At 44.6% G+C, this 15,928-nt stretch overlaps 1 protein-coding gene across 1 annotated transcript in view; it reads left to right on the top strand.

Moving 5' to 3' along the window:
* LOC146080738 (collagen alpha-2(VI) chain-like) overlaps nt 1-15,928 on the top strand; it is a 191,619-nt gene that overhangs the window by 57,904 nt on the left and 117,787 nt on the right. The gene's annotated exons all lie outside the window — the stretch shown is intronic.

The following is a 15,928-nucleotide window of genomic DNA, read 5'->3' as shown; positions in this document are numbered from 1 at the left end:
AGGGCCTATATGCTGCACACAGTAATGCCCCTTACACTATATGCCACACACTGTAATGCCCCTTACACTATATGCCAAATATTGTAATGCCCCTTACACTATATGCCGCACACTGTAATGCGCCTTACACTATATGCCGCACACTGTAATGCCCCTGACACTATATGCGAAATATTGTAATGCCCCTTACACTATATGCCGCACACTGTAATGCCCCTTACACTATATGCCGCACACTGTAATGCCCCTTATACTATATACTGCACTCTGTAATGCCCTTACACTATATGCTGCACACTGAAATGGCCCTTCCACTATATGCTGCACACAGTAATGTCCCTTACACTGTAAAAGCACATTGCATTGCCCCTTACACTATATGCCACACACCGTAATGCTCAGTCCAATATTCGCTGCACACAGTGATGCCCCTTATGCTATACACCACAAACTGTAATGCCACTTACACAGTACATCACGCACCGGTTAGACTGCTTGGGGGGGGGGTTATCATTAGGGTTATGCACTAAGAGGAGGGTTAGGGTATCACTCTATAAATATTGTTGGATGCTACAGCGATATATGTGAGAAGGGAAAATATGCCACAGACCTGTTTGAAGGACTTTCAGGTGTGCCGCCTTCTTCTCACTTTGCTGTCTGACTTTTATCTGTCTCTTCCTTTGGGCTGAGCACCACATGCTGTTGCTGCGGGAGAAAGGGGAGTCCGTGAGATGTACCAGGATACCGGGAGTCTCACGGACATTCTGGGAGAGTCAGCAACCATGGTATAGAGTGTGCCTGGGCACATTATGGGCCTTATTCTGGTTCGGTCGGCCAAACGTACATACGGTCCGTTTCACCGTACGTTTCCCGTATGCGGACGGTGAGCGTAAGTCTGCCCACAAAACATCCGCATACGGACGGTCACAAACACCGACAAAGGGGAGTGGCGTACACTTGAGCGTATGCCACCGTACACGGACGGATCTCCTCTTAGACACCGATAACTGGCGTACAACAGAGCGTACGCCACCATTTACGGACGTCTCTCGGCCGTTTTCCCACGACATCTTGCGGCTATCTGAGTGTATGCCACCGTGCACGAACGGGTCTCGCCTGTTTTCAATGTTAAACTCAGCGTATGTCACCGATCGTGAGAGTGAGCGTACGTCCATGCACATATATGGCCCTGCTAATCTAGCCTTTCAACTATGATTAAGGCAATTAAATGAATTATTCTAATTGTTAATCAATTATTGTTTTCTATTACCTCAATTGTCTCCCTTAATGAACACCCTAATAAAAATACATTTTAACCCTCCTTACATGTATATTTATTTTGTTCTAATGTTGCATTTTAATCACTATCTATGGAGGTTATTCTGGTTGGTGCGTAAATTTCTGAATTCTTTCGGAGCGGTCCGCACGCCACACTGTGCGGACATCGTACGAAGAAACGCCCACCAGTCCTCCGCATTCGGACGGACTCACACTTTCAGAAGAGGGCGTGTTTACGAATGACATACAAACCATGCGGGTGCGGTGGACACACACATATTCTGCACGGACTTACAGCGTCTGCACGTCTTACCGCGTCAGAACGGACGGGAACCGTATGCGGTGTATTAACGCAAAACATACTACTATCATCGGAACTCATACATCACAAACATGACACACTTATGCAATTAGGCTACCTCATTAAAAAGGGATTGATTTTAATGGTCATCTATTATTTGTCAAATAGATAATTAAACACTTTACTGCCACTTTAGATTAACCCTTACATCATGCAAAGGTCAAAACATTCTTTCTTTACCCTTTGTTATATATGCAAATTACATCACTAATTATTCGTCAAATCCAAACACACATACACATCAACACACTATGTACATCTTTACATTACCCTTCACTTTCAAGCACTTGTATGCTATAAACCCATCTAGGTACTTGTGGAGTATCACGGCTCCCACGATGGCCATCGCACATGAAAAAATCGCATCGCATCGCATGCGATCGCATGCATTTTTTAACAGAAAAGCATCCAAATGCATTGAAATTAGTATCAAACATGTTCAATGGCCTCTAAATGTCATTTTTGAGGCTGTACCACCCCCACTATCAACGCGAACCCGAAGCGTGGCGAGCGGCGGCGGTACGCGTCCTACGACCTTTTCATACCCCCACTATCCACGTCGGCGTGGAGTTGAGAATAGAAAGTGTGGCGAGCGCAGCGAGCCACCGAGCCCGAAGCATGGCGAGCGCAGCAAACCCCACAAGGGGACACGGATACCTTCACAGGTATCCGCGTCCCCTCGCGGGCTTCACAGGTGTCCGCGTCCCCTCGCAGGGCTCGCTGCGCTCGCCACGCTTCGGGCTCGGTGGCTCACTGCGCTCGCCACACTTTCTATTCTCAACTCCACGCCGACGTGGATAGTGGGGGTATGAAAAGGTCGTAGGACGCTTACCGCCGCCCCTCGCGGGCTCTCTGCGCTCGCCACGCTTCGGGTTCGTGTTGATAGTGGGGGTGGTACAGCCTCAAAAATTACATTTGGGGGCCATTGAACATGTTTGATACTAATTTCAATGCATTTGGATGCTTTTCTGTTAAAAACGCATGCGATGCGATCGCATGCGATGCGATCGCATGCGATGCGATCACATGCAATTTTGTTAAAAAACTGTAAAAAAAAACCTGCAAAAATCGCATGCCATCGCATGCCACTATATATGGCATGCGATGGGAGCCGTTATAATCCACAACTACCCCCATCTATATACTGTATATACCTTTTGCACCTTACATAAATAAACATCACTATTTATACCTATACTGTAAAATAATACAATAACACACAGACCACTTCTAACTTTCAACAAAACATTTATTTAAATAAAAAAAAATAAAAAAAAATGAAAATAAAAAAAATCAAAGCAGCAGGTCACATAGGTCCTGCACATCCGCTGCCAGGATCAGCAGGTGATGGCGCAGCCTTAGGAGGGCCCCTCTCACACCCTCGCCTTCTTCCCTCTGGTCATCTGTGGACATGTTAAAGGGGGTTCAACATTAATTATGCTATTCAGGTTGACATTGTACTTTAAATCCTAAATACCTACAGCATGATAAATCATACATCCAAACAATTACATAGGCAATAGTGTTTCAAATGGGGAAAAAAACTATGATGGTGCCACACACACACACAGTGGCTTACACTACAGAATATGTGACTGATAAAATTGCCAATGTATGTATAAAATTCACAGCAACACTTGAGCCTCACTCACACTTCTCCTGCCTTAACACTCACCAATGTACTAGAAAGCTACATTCACTAGAACTTGTCACATTTTGCCATACATATAAACCTGCTGCTCAATGCTAAACTGCAAGATAGATAGATAGATAGATAGATAGATAGATAGATAGATAGATAGATAGATAGATAGATAGATAGATAGATAGATACCACATTAAAAGTCTAGGCTAGTCCCTCTACCCCTTAATTCATGAATCGTTGTCACATTGCCAGATAGGTGAAGGTGCAGCACTAATCCTCTTCCATGCACCAAAAGTTTCCTAAGCAAAATCCATCCTACATAATTTCTTTCTACCATACATGGCAACAACATGGGCCCACTGGCTAGAGGGGAGCCCAGGGGAACTGGCCACTTGTGACTCCATTATAAATCAGGCCTGTCCATACTCCATTTATGTTGTAATGGTGCTTGTATAGAAAGACCCTTCATAAATAAACACATCTCATCACCTACATGAGCCTCCAGATTGAACGTTTGCACCATGGCCCTATAACCCTAAAGTGTGTCTGTTGTTATCCATTTGTTTTGACTAGTCTTTAGTATATTAAAGCAAAATGTAATCAGCTGTGCAACATAAAAAACTGTACCTAAATTAGTCAGTAACAGTGGCGGATTCAGGGGGGGGCACCCGGGCACGTGCCCCCCCTGTCATTCATTTTGTAGATGAGGACCAGAGCTTTCCAACGAGCCCAGCCCCATGTCTCTAGCCCCCCGGGAACCGGAGATATCGCCTGGCAAAGCTGTAACATTTTTTCCCCATAGGATAAGATGGGACCCGTCAATTCCGACCCCCACCCGGTTCCGATGGCTGCTAGTTCCCCCCCTGGCATCACAGGAGATTGTGGTTGATGTCATTCAATTCCAAATCGCTGGGCCTTCAATATGATACCAGGATGGTCCATATCGGTCAATCAGTTCCAGAGATATAGCGTGTAAATCGATTTTTTTTATTTTTGAAATGTAATTTCATGGCTGTTCATGTTCTTTGTGGGCAGATTACTCTGGAACCAAACGTTCCAGTTTCACTGGACCAAAGTCATTCAAAGCCCACTCAAAAGTTTTTCAATATGATACTTGTCTCATGTAAATGGGTCAGTTAGTTCCGAAGATATAGCCGGTTAAATGAGATAAATGGTTAAAGGGAGGGAGGGGTGGTTTTCTCCCCCCCTCACACCAGAAAATGCAGGGACTAGGCTGGTGTAAAAGGGGCCAACCTGTGAATGCATTTTCTGGTGTGAAATGGGTATTATTTCAAATAGCTGGGACCTGCAGTGCTCGGAATACAGCCAGGCTCTGCCACTGTCAGTGGCTATCACTTCTGCCTGGCGGCGGCTGTCCCCCATTTACCACGAGCATGTATTCCCCATTGGCAATGAGCAAGTAATCCCACATGTCAACGAGCATGGAACCTCTGGCAATGAGCATGGAACCCTTGGCAATGAGCATGTAGATAAGCAGCACTTACTGTATGTAGCATAATTTTTAATAGGCATTATGGTGTTTGGCATAATACATAATGGACATCAAGCCGTGTAACTTAACGTGCAATGGACATTATGATGTAAATGTTTAATGCGCGCCTTTGGTGGACAATGTCCCTGTTTATGAAGCGTATTGTGAATTTTGTCTTAATCTGTGTGGCATTATGTGAATTCTGGCTCAATCCGTGTGGCATTATTTGAATTTTGGCTCAATCCATGTGGCATTATGTGAATTTTGGCACAATCCATATGGCATCTTATGAATTTGGCTCAATCCGTGTGGCATTATGTAAATTTTGACACAATCCATTTGGCATTTTGTGAATTTTGGCTCAATCCGTGTGTTATTATGTAAATTTTGGCTCAATCCGTGTGGAATTATGTGAATTTTGACACAATCCATGTGGCATTGTTTGAATTTTGGCTCATTCCATTTGGCATCATGTGTAAGGGGCAAGTATAATGGGGTCTAGTATTTTGTAGCATAATGTGTAGAAGTTGTATATGGTGTTGTACACCACACTCAAGGACATGCCCCCCATTGAGTGGCCACACCCCCTTTTCCAGAGCGCGCCTTCGGCGCGAGCACAACTACATCCTTCACTTTTGTTGCCACGGTGGGCCTATTTTTAATCCCATTGCCACCCTATCTCTGCCGCTCTCTTAGCATGTACACTGGCACCACTAACACTGGCCCTCCCCCACCTAAACCCTCTTTTATCATGGTGCCCCCCCTGTCATTTTATCCTGGATCCGCCCCTGGTCAGTAATGAGGCATTACGTCTACTTACCACTGCCTGCCAGCTCCACAACATCATCATCCTCCACGTTGGGAGGTGGTGTGAAGTTTGGGAGGGGTAGGGCTAGCTCCTCCTGACCATGGTAGATGGGTGGGGAAGGAAGGGAGAATGAGGAGGTTGGTGAGTGGCTAGGGGGAGGAGTGTGTGTAGGGGGAGTGGAGGTGAAGTTTTCCGCCTCATGGCGGCCCTCATCCTCCTCCATCTCCACCTGTCCCGCCTCCTCCTCCTCCACCTGGCCCTCCACCTCCTGTACCACCTCCGGGGCCTCCTCCTGGGCCACCTTCTGGGCCTCCTCACGGCCCTCTTCACGGGCCTGTCTGGCTCTCTCCCACACTGTGGGTTAAAGAAACAAAAGGGTTGAGTGTCATTTGACATTCAAATTACTATTACAATTACATATCATATCCACATTAATGCATGTGATAGAGGAAGTATCACACATATAGTATATGCCATTTCTCAATCATCAACACCCACTTTACCTCATGTTAATAAATGTGTTACTAATGTGAAAATGAAAAGATTCAGTGTTAATGATGTATGAATAGCGAAAAAACTTACACCGTTCTATACGGCGCCTCAACCGCTGGAGTAATTCAGGCTGCCGCCTCCGCAGGTCGGACCATCACCTCTCCAGCTGGGCGACGGTCCTCTGCATGTGTGTGCGGGTGAGTATCCTGCGCCGGGCAGCAAGGTACGCCCGGCGCTTGTCTCTGTTTGTTATGAATGGGCCGCACGCCCCAGCCTCCGCTCCATGACGGCAACAAGTGCCAGCAGCTCCGCGGGGGAAAAAGGCCCGTCGGTAAGAAGCCATTTTAGCTATGGCGCATGATAAATACTCCTGTCCTGTGATTGGTTGTTAAGTTTACTATTTGGTATTAACTTTATTATCCATATTGACATGAACATTGTGTATGCGCCCAACAATCAGCGAAAACATCGCACCGCCAAGCAACGCGTGCTATAGTTTGGCATCGCATAGCAGTACTTCGCATTACTTACTGTATGCATTTATGTGTATGTGTACATTTATATAAAAAAAACACATACACATACGTGCAGTTCTCCTGACTACATCATTAGATTGGACACATTATACACCTACGCTGGCTGCCTGCCTGCCTGGCTCCTACTTCAAATATATTTTTAAAACAATATAAAAATAATATATATATATATATATATATATATATATATATATATATATATATATATGTGAAAATAAATAATAAATCTACAAAATAAATAATCACCAACACATACCGAACATACATGGTGAAAAAAGTATGACAATCAATCTACTCACCAGACATGGATGATAACCTCAGCTACAATATTGGAAACATAAAAAACATGTTAAAATCTATGAACAAGGTATAAGTGTGACCTGCAATATTGGTCTAAAACCAATACCCCTCAAACATAATACGTAGTGCAATTGATATTGGCATTAAGAGGCCATGGTGGCTAATTATAAATTTCCAGGACACAACATTAACATAATTTTCCACCTTGATGGGTGTAATTGATCACAAATTGGCCTGGTCTGTGCAACATTCTAAAATGTACCTGAAGCATCTTTGGGCAACAGAGTCCCGCAGCTGGTATCCCCGACGGCTTTCCGGGGAGCGGGGTGGGCGCAGGGGAGCATCTTGCGGCTCAGATAGGACATCCCACTCATCAAAGGGTATCTCATGCCGCACAGCTACTGTATGTTGTGAAAGAATGCCCACAATCCTCGACACCATTTCAGGCGCATACTGTAAGTCACCACCAGTCCGGTGGAGCACTCTAAATCGACCCTTTAACAGGCCAATTGAGCGCTCCACCACTTGCCTGGTGGCAACATGCGCCCTATTGAATGCCTCCTTTGGGCCCGGTGCTGGGGAGCTGTACGGTGTAAGCAGCCAGGGCGTACATGGGTAACCGGAGTCACCCAGAACCCACGCATCACGGCCTTCAAGCTCTTGGAGTCTCAGCCAAATCCCGGTTTGTCGGATAACATGAGAGTCATGGGCACTTCCGGGAAACCTCGAGTTGAAGGTGAGAATTTCCATGGATGGGCCACATACCACCATCACATTGAGTGAGTGGAACATTTTTCGGTTCCTATAGATCTTCTCACTGCGTGATGGAGGCACAAATGGTACATGGGTGCCATCCACAGCCCCTATCACATTAGGGAAGCCAGCAATTTGATGGAATGCCTGCTGGTTTCTGTGAAGGGTCTCTTGGGCAAAAGACATGGCCATGAAGTGCCCCTTGCGCCTAAACATGGCTGACGTCACACGCCTCAGGATTCTGCTGAAAGCAGGCTGGGATATTCCAGCAAGTACTGCCACTACTTGTTGGAATGATCCTGAGACGCAGAAATGCAAGACCGCCAGCAGCTGAGTGTGAGGCGGAATTGCCGTCCTGAGCCCATGACAAGGTTCTAGATCACTCTCAATTAAAGAGAGTATATCTAGAATGACATGTGGGGGTAACCGGTACCTAGTAAGTACCTCATCATCGGGCATCCCAAAGAGTGTCACCCGCATGCGAAAGATTCTTGCACGTCCTGGCCTCCTTTGGCGACGAGGGGGTTGAGCCGCAAGTGCCCTTAGCCCATTAGCCACAAAATCCATCATTGCTTCAGCAACCTACAATGAAATGATCAAATGAAATGGAACAAAGAATGCTCCTCCCAAAAATTTAGTAGAAATATATGAATCCATACGTACAATAGACGGCCGCCCAGTCAAGTCCCGAATATCCTTAATGATCTACAATGATGTTAAAATAATATAATCTCACCACACAACTATTTAAACACAAATATCTCTCTTACATTTAACACCTTAACACTAATTAAGTATTATATCTAATAACAATTGATCATGAAATCATGTAGTCAGACAAATGAATGACAAATTGAAACAAATATGTTAGGTGGAAATGCATGGGACATCAAAGTGTGCGCCTTCTGATGGTGTGAAAGGGAATGTTGTAACATGAATAACCTCCATTGTGAACTGTAACAGCATGAGACACATTTCAGCTATTGATGGGACATGTAGTTCACCAATATATGGTGGCCCACAGGTTTAACAACCGTGTGTTAAATGGTGGCCAGGTAACATGATTCATTAATGCTAACAAGCCTTTGCTGAACAAAAACTCTTTGATATGTTAACAAATGTTGCATACATTATTACCCTAACATTGTTAATGTATATCATCTCTACAATGACCATGTGAATTCTCACCTTAGACCTGGCCACAATACAGATCTGGAGACTAATGAACCTAGAATCAAGCCAATATTTATAGGACTATTGCATGACTTGTGGGCTGGATTTAAAAATGGAATGGGTTACTTACATTTGTTGTACATTCAAAACAATAGCACACTACTAATGAACATTCACAGATAGCATTTATGTTTTTATAAAGTAGTAGGTGGTCATTATAGGAAATATGACTACATTTCACCTAAATTAGACTTTGAAGGTACGCCAGCTTTTGTGAAATCGAAGTGCCGCTAGTATGGGCGTGGCGTATGCGCCGCACAAACAGCACGGCGTACGCTGCCGTACGGAACGCTGCCGTATGGAACGCTGCCGCAAAAACACAGGGTGGGGCTGAAGTACGCCAATGACAGAAATACTACTGTATATAAAGGTGTGCTAGAACAACAAAATGGTGTTGCAAACATGGCTGGTTCTCATTCTGAGGGAGAGCAAGAGTTCCATCAAATCATGGCTCGCCTGGACTCCAGCACCTCCTATGTGCCCCTCAACACACAACAGGCATTTGGAGGAGAGCAGGCAGCTGGGCCATCAACATCAGGCCAAAGCACAGATGGCCAATCAGCAGCTTGCCCATCTTCTGCCTCAGCAGAATCATTGGGAACACAGCAGGTGACTTCCCAAGATAGTAGCCTGGCCAGCACTTCAGGTACAGCAACAGGTGGCCGTGGCCATGGGCGTGGTCGTGGCCAAAAGAGCCCAACAGAGGAACCAGACACAAGGAACATGGCATTCGAACCGCAGGAGCTTGCCATACTGGTACCCCGTGCAAGGGATTGGATCGAGTGTCCACAGGAGAAGCTGACACACACCAGGAAATGGAAGATTTGGGATGACATAACCGCAGAGATTAATGTGGTAGCTCCACGAGGGAGCATGTGAGGAAGAGGCAAGTTAAAGTGTGTTACATTTGTGCCGAAGTAGACCAGTAATGTTTGTATTATATGTTAGATGGAGTTGGTAAATGGTCGGTCACTTTGCTAAGAGCAACAGACATGATTGGCATGTCACTTATTCTATATTTTTTGTAGGCTAAGTGGGAATGTTTGGTCTAAGTGTTGTTTTGATAGTTTAACATAATGTAAGTTATGTAGAATAAAGGACACGTTGAAATCTGTAGCAGATGACAATGCATGCTACAGCAAACGTCAGGGGTGACATGTATTAATATGAGAACTTTGCTTGCAGGTGGCACAACTTCAAAACCAACCTCAAGAAGAAGCTGACCAAATGGCGGGACCACAGCCAAACCTCTGGTGCTGGTCCCATGCCAAGAAAACTCAAGCTCACCCCCCTGGAGGAAATGGCTGCTGGCTGCATAGCCATTGAGGAGATCCGGGGGGTGAGCAACATGGATAGCGAGGCCCCAGTGGAAGTATTTGCTGCTTATTTAGAAGGTACATTTTTGGCATGGCATAAGTAGTTTGTACTAATTTTCAAGTAATGCGTTGTAATTGTAAGTTTCTCTTTCCCCAGCATCCCCGCCGTTTGGTCATGCAAGTCTTGAGGAGGTGGAGGAGTCAGTGCCACCTGCCACCACTGCCAGCCATGTGCAGCAGCAGCAGCCACCGACCACACAGGATGTGGACAGGTGGCTGCAGATGCTTGGCCAGATTCACCAGCAGGGAGAGCTAGCATCAGAGCGGCTGCGTAGGACGGAGGAGGTCATGATGGGTCTTGTCAGCATCCAGCAGTCCGTAGCTGCCAGCCTGCAGGTGCTGGCAGATCAATCCCGCCGGATGAATGACCTCCTCCAAGACCTAGTTAACACCAATAGGGCCCTATTGGCAGCCGTCTCTGGTGCTTTCCCACCACCAGCACTCCCTGCTGGAAGAAGGGGAAGACCATCCACCCCTTCACCATCATCTGCCCCACCTGCCCCACCATCCCAACGTGGCCGTGGCCGTGGGCGAGTAGCTGCTGCACGTGGCAAGGGCCCTACCAAGGCCAAAAAGCCCCGCACATGAACTTGTGTCCACATTAATCTCCACCCTTATGTCTTCCCAAATCTTTCATTTTGCTGTGTGTGTGTCAGCCTCCTGTGTGCAAACCAATCCCCTGCACAGGGTACCCACATTTGCCCTCGGTTCGAATGCTGTGTTTGGTTCCTCTGTTGGCCTCTTTTGGCTACCATTACTGTCTGCTGTACTTGGTGTGTTGGTGCTATACTTTTGTTGTGAAGCCACCTGATGTGTTCCTAATGATTCTGCTGTGGCTATGTATGTAAATGATACATTTGTAACTTTTTTTTTAATTTCCTAAATTCCTGGTATGGTACCTTTAATTTGTGGCATGTGGCAACAAACATGCTCTTACAATTTTATGTTTGACCTTAGTCTAATAAATTTATATTTTGATCCCCAAATGTGTGGTGTTATTGGTAAATGTAAAAGTGACATGTATATTTATATTAGTGATAGGAAGTTCTGTCCATTGCTTGCAGTATAAATGTGTTTAACATATGCAGCCGTGCTTTCAGCATAGATTTGTGTGTTTTGTAATGGACCATTTAAGCTGCAAGTTTTCCAATTGAAGCTATGAAAAGAGTGTAATTAATGAGTAAGGAGTAGAGGAGTGGATTGTATTGCGTTCAGGTGACATTGGTTTAGGTGCGGGAGTACTAATTGGGCGATCCGAATGCCTAGCGAATGACCGAGTGGTGTCCGCAAAGAAATACTTGCTTATGGACACCGCATATTTCTTGCCTTTTGGTTCGTTTGCAGTCGGTGTTCAGTCCGAATGCACGCCTACCAGAATTAGTGCACTCCCTCTTGTACGCCCATGTTTACGCCCAGTTTAGCCCACTTTCAAACTACGCCCCTGTGTACTTCCGAATGACGCCCATAATACGCCCATATCTCCCGAGTGTATGCGGTGCCATAATACAAATGACGCCCATAATACGCCCATATCTCCCGAGTGTATGCGGTGCACATTTCTGTACGGTATTAGTAAGAACATTTCTGTACGGTATTAGTAAGAACAAGTACTTATTAGTAAGAACAAGTACGGAGACCTTGCGTGGCACATGCGCATGCGCAGATGGCTAAAAAACGCCATCCGAAAGAATTCGGAAATTTACGCATCGACCAGAATAAGGCCCTATGTGTCCCCACATTGCTTTTACTTTTAAATAAAGTTATTTTGGTGTTTGTGTGTATGTACTAAATTATGTCCATAATTAGTTTGATCCGAATTTTTAACACGTATACCTACCCTGATGTTATGTGTGGTGTTTTAATCTAACAACATTAAACATTCATGCATTTTCACTATGTGTTATTTAACTCAAAAACACACACATTCACACATCAATCGTTACCCCTCACCTCAAATTACAAATATAAGTTACATTACACATCTGTATGTACTTGCCCTTACAAAACCTCTCACATATTTATGATTAAAAACACAGGCAACTTCTAACTGTACAAAAACTTTTATTGTAACAAAACTGAAAGGGGGGGGGGGGGGATTAAAGTAGGGCCTCCAATCGGGCAGACAAAATATTTAAATAGAGCAGGGTTAAAAAAATCCCCCGCATTATTTTGCCAACATCATCCTGGTGCTGTTTAGTGTCTGTAGTGAAGGGGAGAAAAACATTATATTTAATATATAATATACACAAATGTTTGTTGTATTTTAACATAATAAGAAGTTGTGAGTTAAGTGTGAAGGGCACATACATTTTTCAACTACATTGAAGATGGGTATGCTGTAAACACGGTACTAATTACTATTATGTTTACACACACATACTGTACATATTACATAACATTAAATAATTTCCTCCTTCTTGGATGAATGTATGCTGCATCACAATTGGGAGGTTTGTGCTGGTGGAATCACCTCAAACCTCACAATTAACCTGTGCTATTTAAGGGTAATGACATTGTTGCGGCTTAAGCACTCCTTACTATTTAAAAAGTAGGACATTGCTGTACAAATTATAGGCGTACAGCTATGTTTGGGAAGCATGCATACATATGGCCTCACACACTATTAACAAACCAATCTATAAATTATTGTTAAGTGTGAAGGGCACATACATTTTTCAACTACATTGAAGATGGGTATGCTGTAAACACGGTACTAATTACTATTATGTTTACACACACATACTGTACATATTACATAACATTAAATAATTTCCTCCTTCTTGGATGAATGTATGCTGCATCACAATTGGGAGGTTTGTGCTGGTGGAATCACCTCAAACCTCACAATTAACCTGTGCTATTTAAGGGTAATGACATTGTTGCGGCTTAAGCACTCCTTACTATTTAAAAAGTAGGACATTGCTGTACAAATTATAGGCGTACAGCTATGTTTGGGAAGCATGCATACATATGGCCTCACACACTATTAACAAACCAATCTATAAATTATTGTTGCACATCACGCTGGGAAGTGTAGTTACACAACAGCTGGGCCCACATAACTTCAACACCACTACTGTAGGATATGTCATTGGATGTACTGTTATGTCAATTACTCAAGGGGTGAGGCATGCCCACACTCAAAAAATACACCAAGGGGACCCTTGTTCCTGGAGGAGGACAGGCCACACCTCAGGATCGCACTGCAGTTATATGTTGCACTGCAATGATGATGTTGGATACACATATGTGGGTGTTGTGATTATTTATGTGTAGAAATGTGTATGTAAACATTAGGCACATTGTTTACTTACGGCTACTTGTGCCATCCTGGTCTCCGCTGGATGGGTCTCCAGGAGCAAGGGGGGATGGGATGGCAGTTGGGATAATGGTAGTGGGTTGGAGTGAGGATTGGAAAAGGTTGGGGGTGGGTGGTGGGGAGTTGTAGGGGGGGTGGAAATTGGGTGGGGAGTGGCTGGGGGTAGGGGAGTGGCTGGGGGTAGGGGAGTGGCTGCTGGAAGTGGAGGGGGAGATGGTGTGGGCACCAGCGAGCCCCAAGGTGCTCTCCCCAACATCTTCCTCCTCTTGCTGGGCCTCCTCTCTGGCCCTCATGCGTGCCATTGTGCGTGTTGAAATGTTCATGTTGATGGTATAGAAATTGAAGGTTGCGTTTCATGAAAATGGGTGAAAGAAAAATTCACATTAGTCATGTTCATAAAAAAAATTTTTGGTAAGTTTTCATGATGCTACACACAAAATCAGACCTTATCCATATACACCCCTATACACCCACATACTTGTGCACATATTTAAAACAATTCCTGAAACCATTGCTAACAAACGCAGACATACAGTATTTGTGAATAAATATATACTTACATCGGCTAATATGCCGCCAAAGTGTGCATAAAAGCACTGGCTGCCGCCGGCACAGGTCCGACCAGCGCCGCTCCACCTGCCCCAGGCTCCTGTGGACATGGGTCTGGGTGTAAATTAAGCGCCGGGCAGCGTTATACGCACGGCGCTTCTCCATATTGGAGACATATGGGCCCCTGGGCCTCAGACGACCGTCCATCACCTGGACCAAAGCCAGCAGCTCCGCCTGGCTAAAAGGCGCAGCCCTTGCTGTAGACATATTGGCAATGGCGCAGTTATTAATTGCAGGTACATATATATCTTTTGTTGGTTGCTGATTGGTGGAAACTAAGTTTTTTTATTGTTAACTTTATTAATCCATGTTACATTAACAATATGTTTGCGAATGAAAAGATTCGCTGACCGTTCCATATGCACACAAGAACATACTGTATGCATTCAATGTAGGGAGACACGTACTGTATATACAGTGTGCGAAAAATTATACACGCAACCATGTACTAATACATACGCTGATAACAATGCACATACAACATGTTGCTGTGTGAATAATTAATACACATAACAAATGTATGGATAGCATTGTAACGTTGGTATGTTTTTAAATTTGGTTAAGAAAGCATACATGTACTCCAACAGAGACCACCTGAAAACACTCATCGGTGTAGCCATGTAGCACACAATGGTCAACAACCTGCGTATGTTCATATACAGGTGAATGCTCAGGTGCGTTGTTCCTGCGTAATTTAAGCAGGATTTATTGGCGGAAATTAGCTACTACATTGTGGGGAAAAAATACGCCCCTTGTGCAAGGCGGGAGTTTAGCATATAAATATCCAGTCAGAGGCAGACCATATTTGCTGCAAACATGTCAGGCTCTGATAATTCCGCAGCTGAGGACACCCTACAGAGAGCAAGAGCTGAATCCCTGCTGGAATCTTTGAGATAGAGGGAACAGGAGCGGAGAAGGAGGGCCCAAGAGATGAGTAGGCCGCAAGAGCAAGGGGGCCCCTCACAAACAGGCCCTGTTCCAACTCCACCAGCTCAACAAGGGCCCAGCAACCAGCCAGAACAAGAGGTTGCATTTCTGCAAACATGTGTGACCCAGCAGCTGCATGGTGAGGTGACTGGGGCCACCAGAAAATGATTTGCAGCATCTAGCCAGAGTACTGAGCAGGATACCACCAGCAAAAAGAGAAACCCTGCATTTCTAGAGGAAGAATTGAAAGTTTTACTACCTCTAGCACGAGAATGGATAGAATTAGTGCCCAGGAAGCTGTCTTCCAGTTCAAAGCCGAACATTTGGGAGAAGATCACAGAGGAAGTGAACAAGGTGTCAAGAGTGGAAAGGGATTTGGCGTCAGTTAAGAAAAGGCAAGTGTGTTTCTCCCCCTGATAATCAAATATGTGTACATATGTTACATGTATGTTTTGAGGATAATAGAAAGGTGTGTTTGTAGATAGAACTACACTTCAATGACACATGTGAACACAACCATTTCTAATAACCCACATTTATATATGAAACATGCCCCATTGGTGTGATGTGAGGTTATGGCCACAGTTCTGCTCATGTGAAGTATGTGATGGGACAACAACAAGTGTTTTGTTGTAAAAGAGTTATAGAAACATGTTCCATATGATGCAAATGAAATAAGGATGTCCAAACTGTGCACATGTAGCTGTTGAGAAACTACACATCCCAGCATGGCTTCCCATAGTTACATGACTCCCTAATAGCAACAATGGCAAGCTATGGTGGGATGTGTAGTTTCATA

The sequence above is a fragment of the Crinia signifera genome, chromosome 5 (genome assembly GCF_055691185.1).
Source record: "Crinia signifera chromosome 5, ASM5569118v1, whole genome shotgun sequence".
Taxonomy (NCBI): domain Eukaryota; kingdom Metazoa; phylum Chordata; class Amphibia; order Anura; family Myobatrachidae; genus Crinia; species Crinia signifera.
This window is presented reverse-complemented; position numbering and strand designations above follow the sequence as displayed.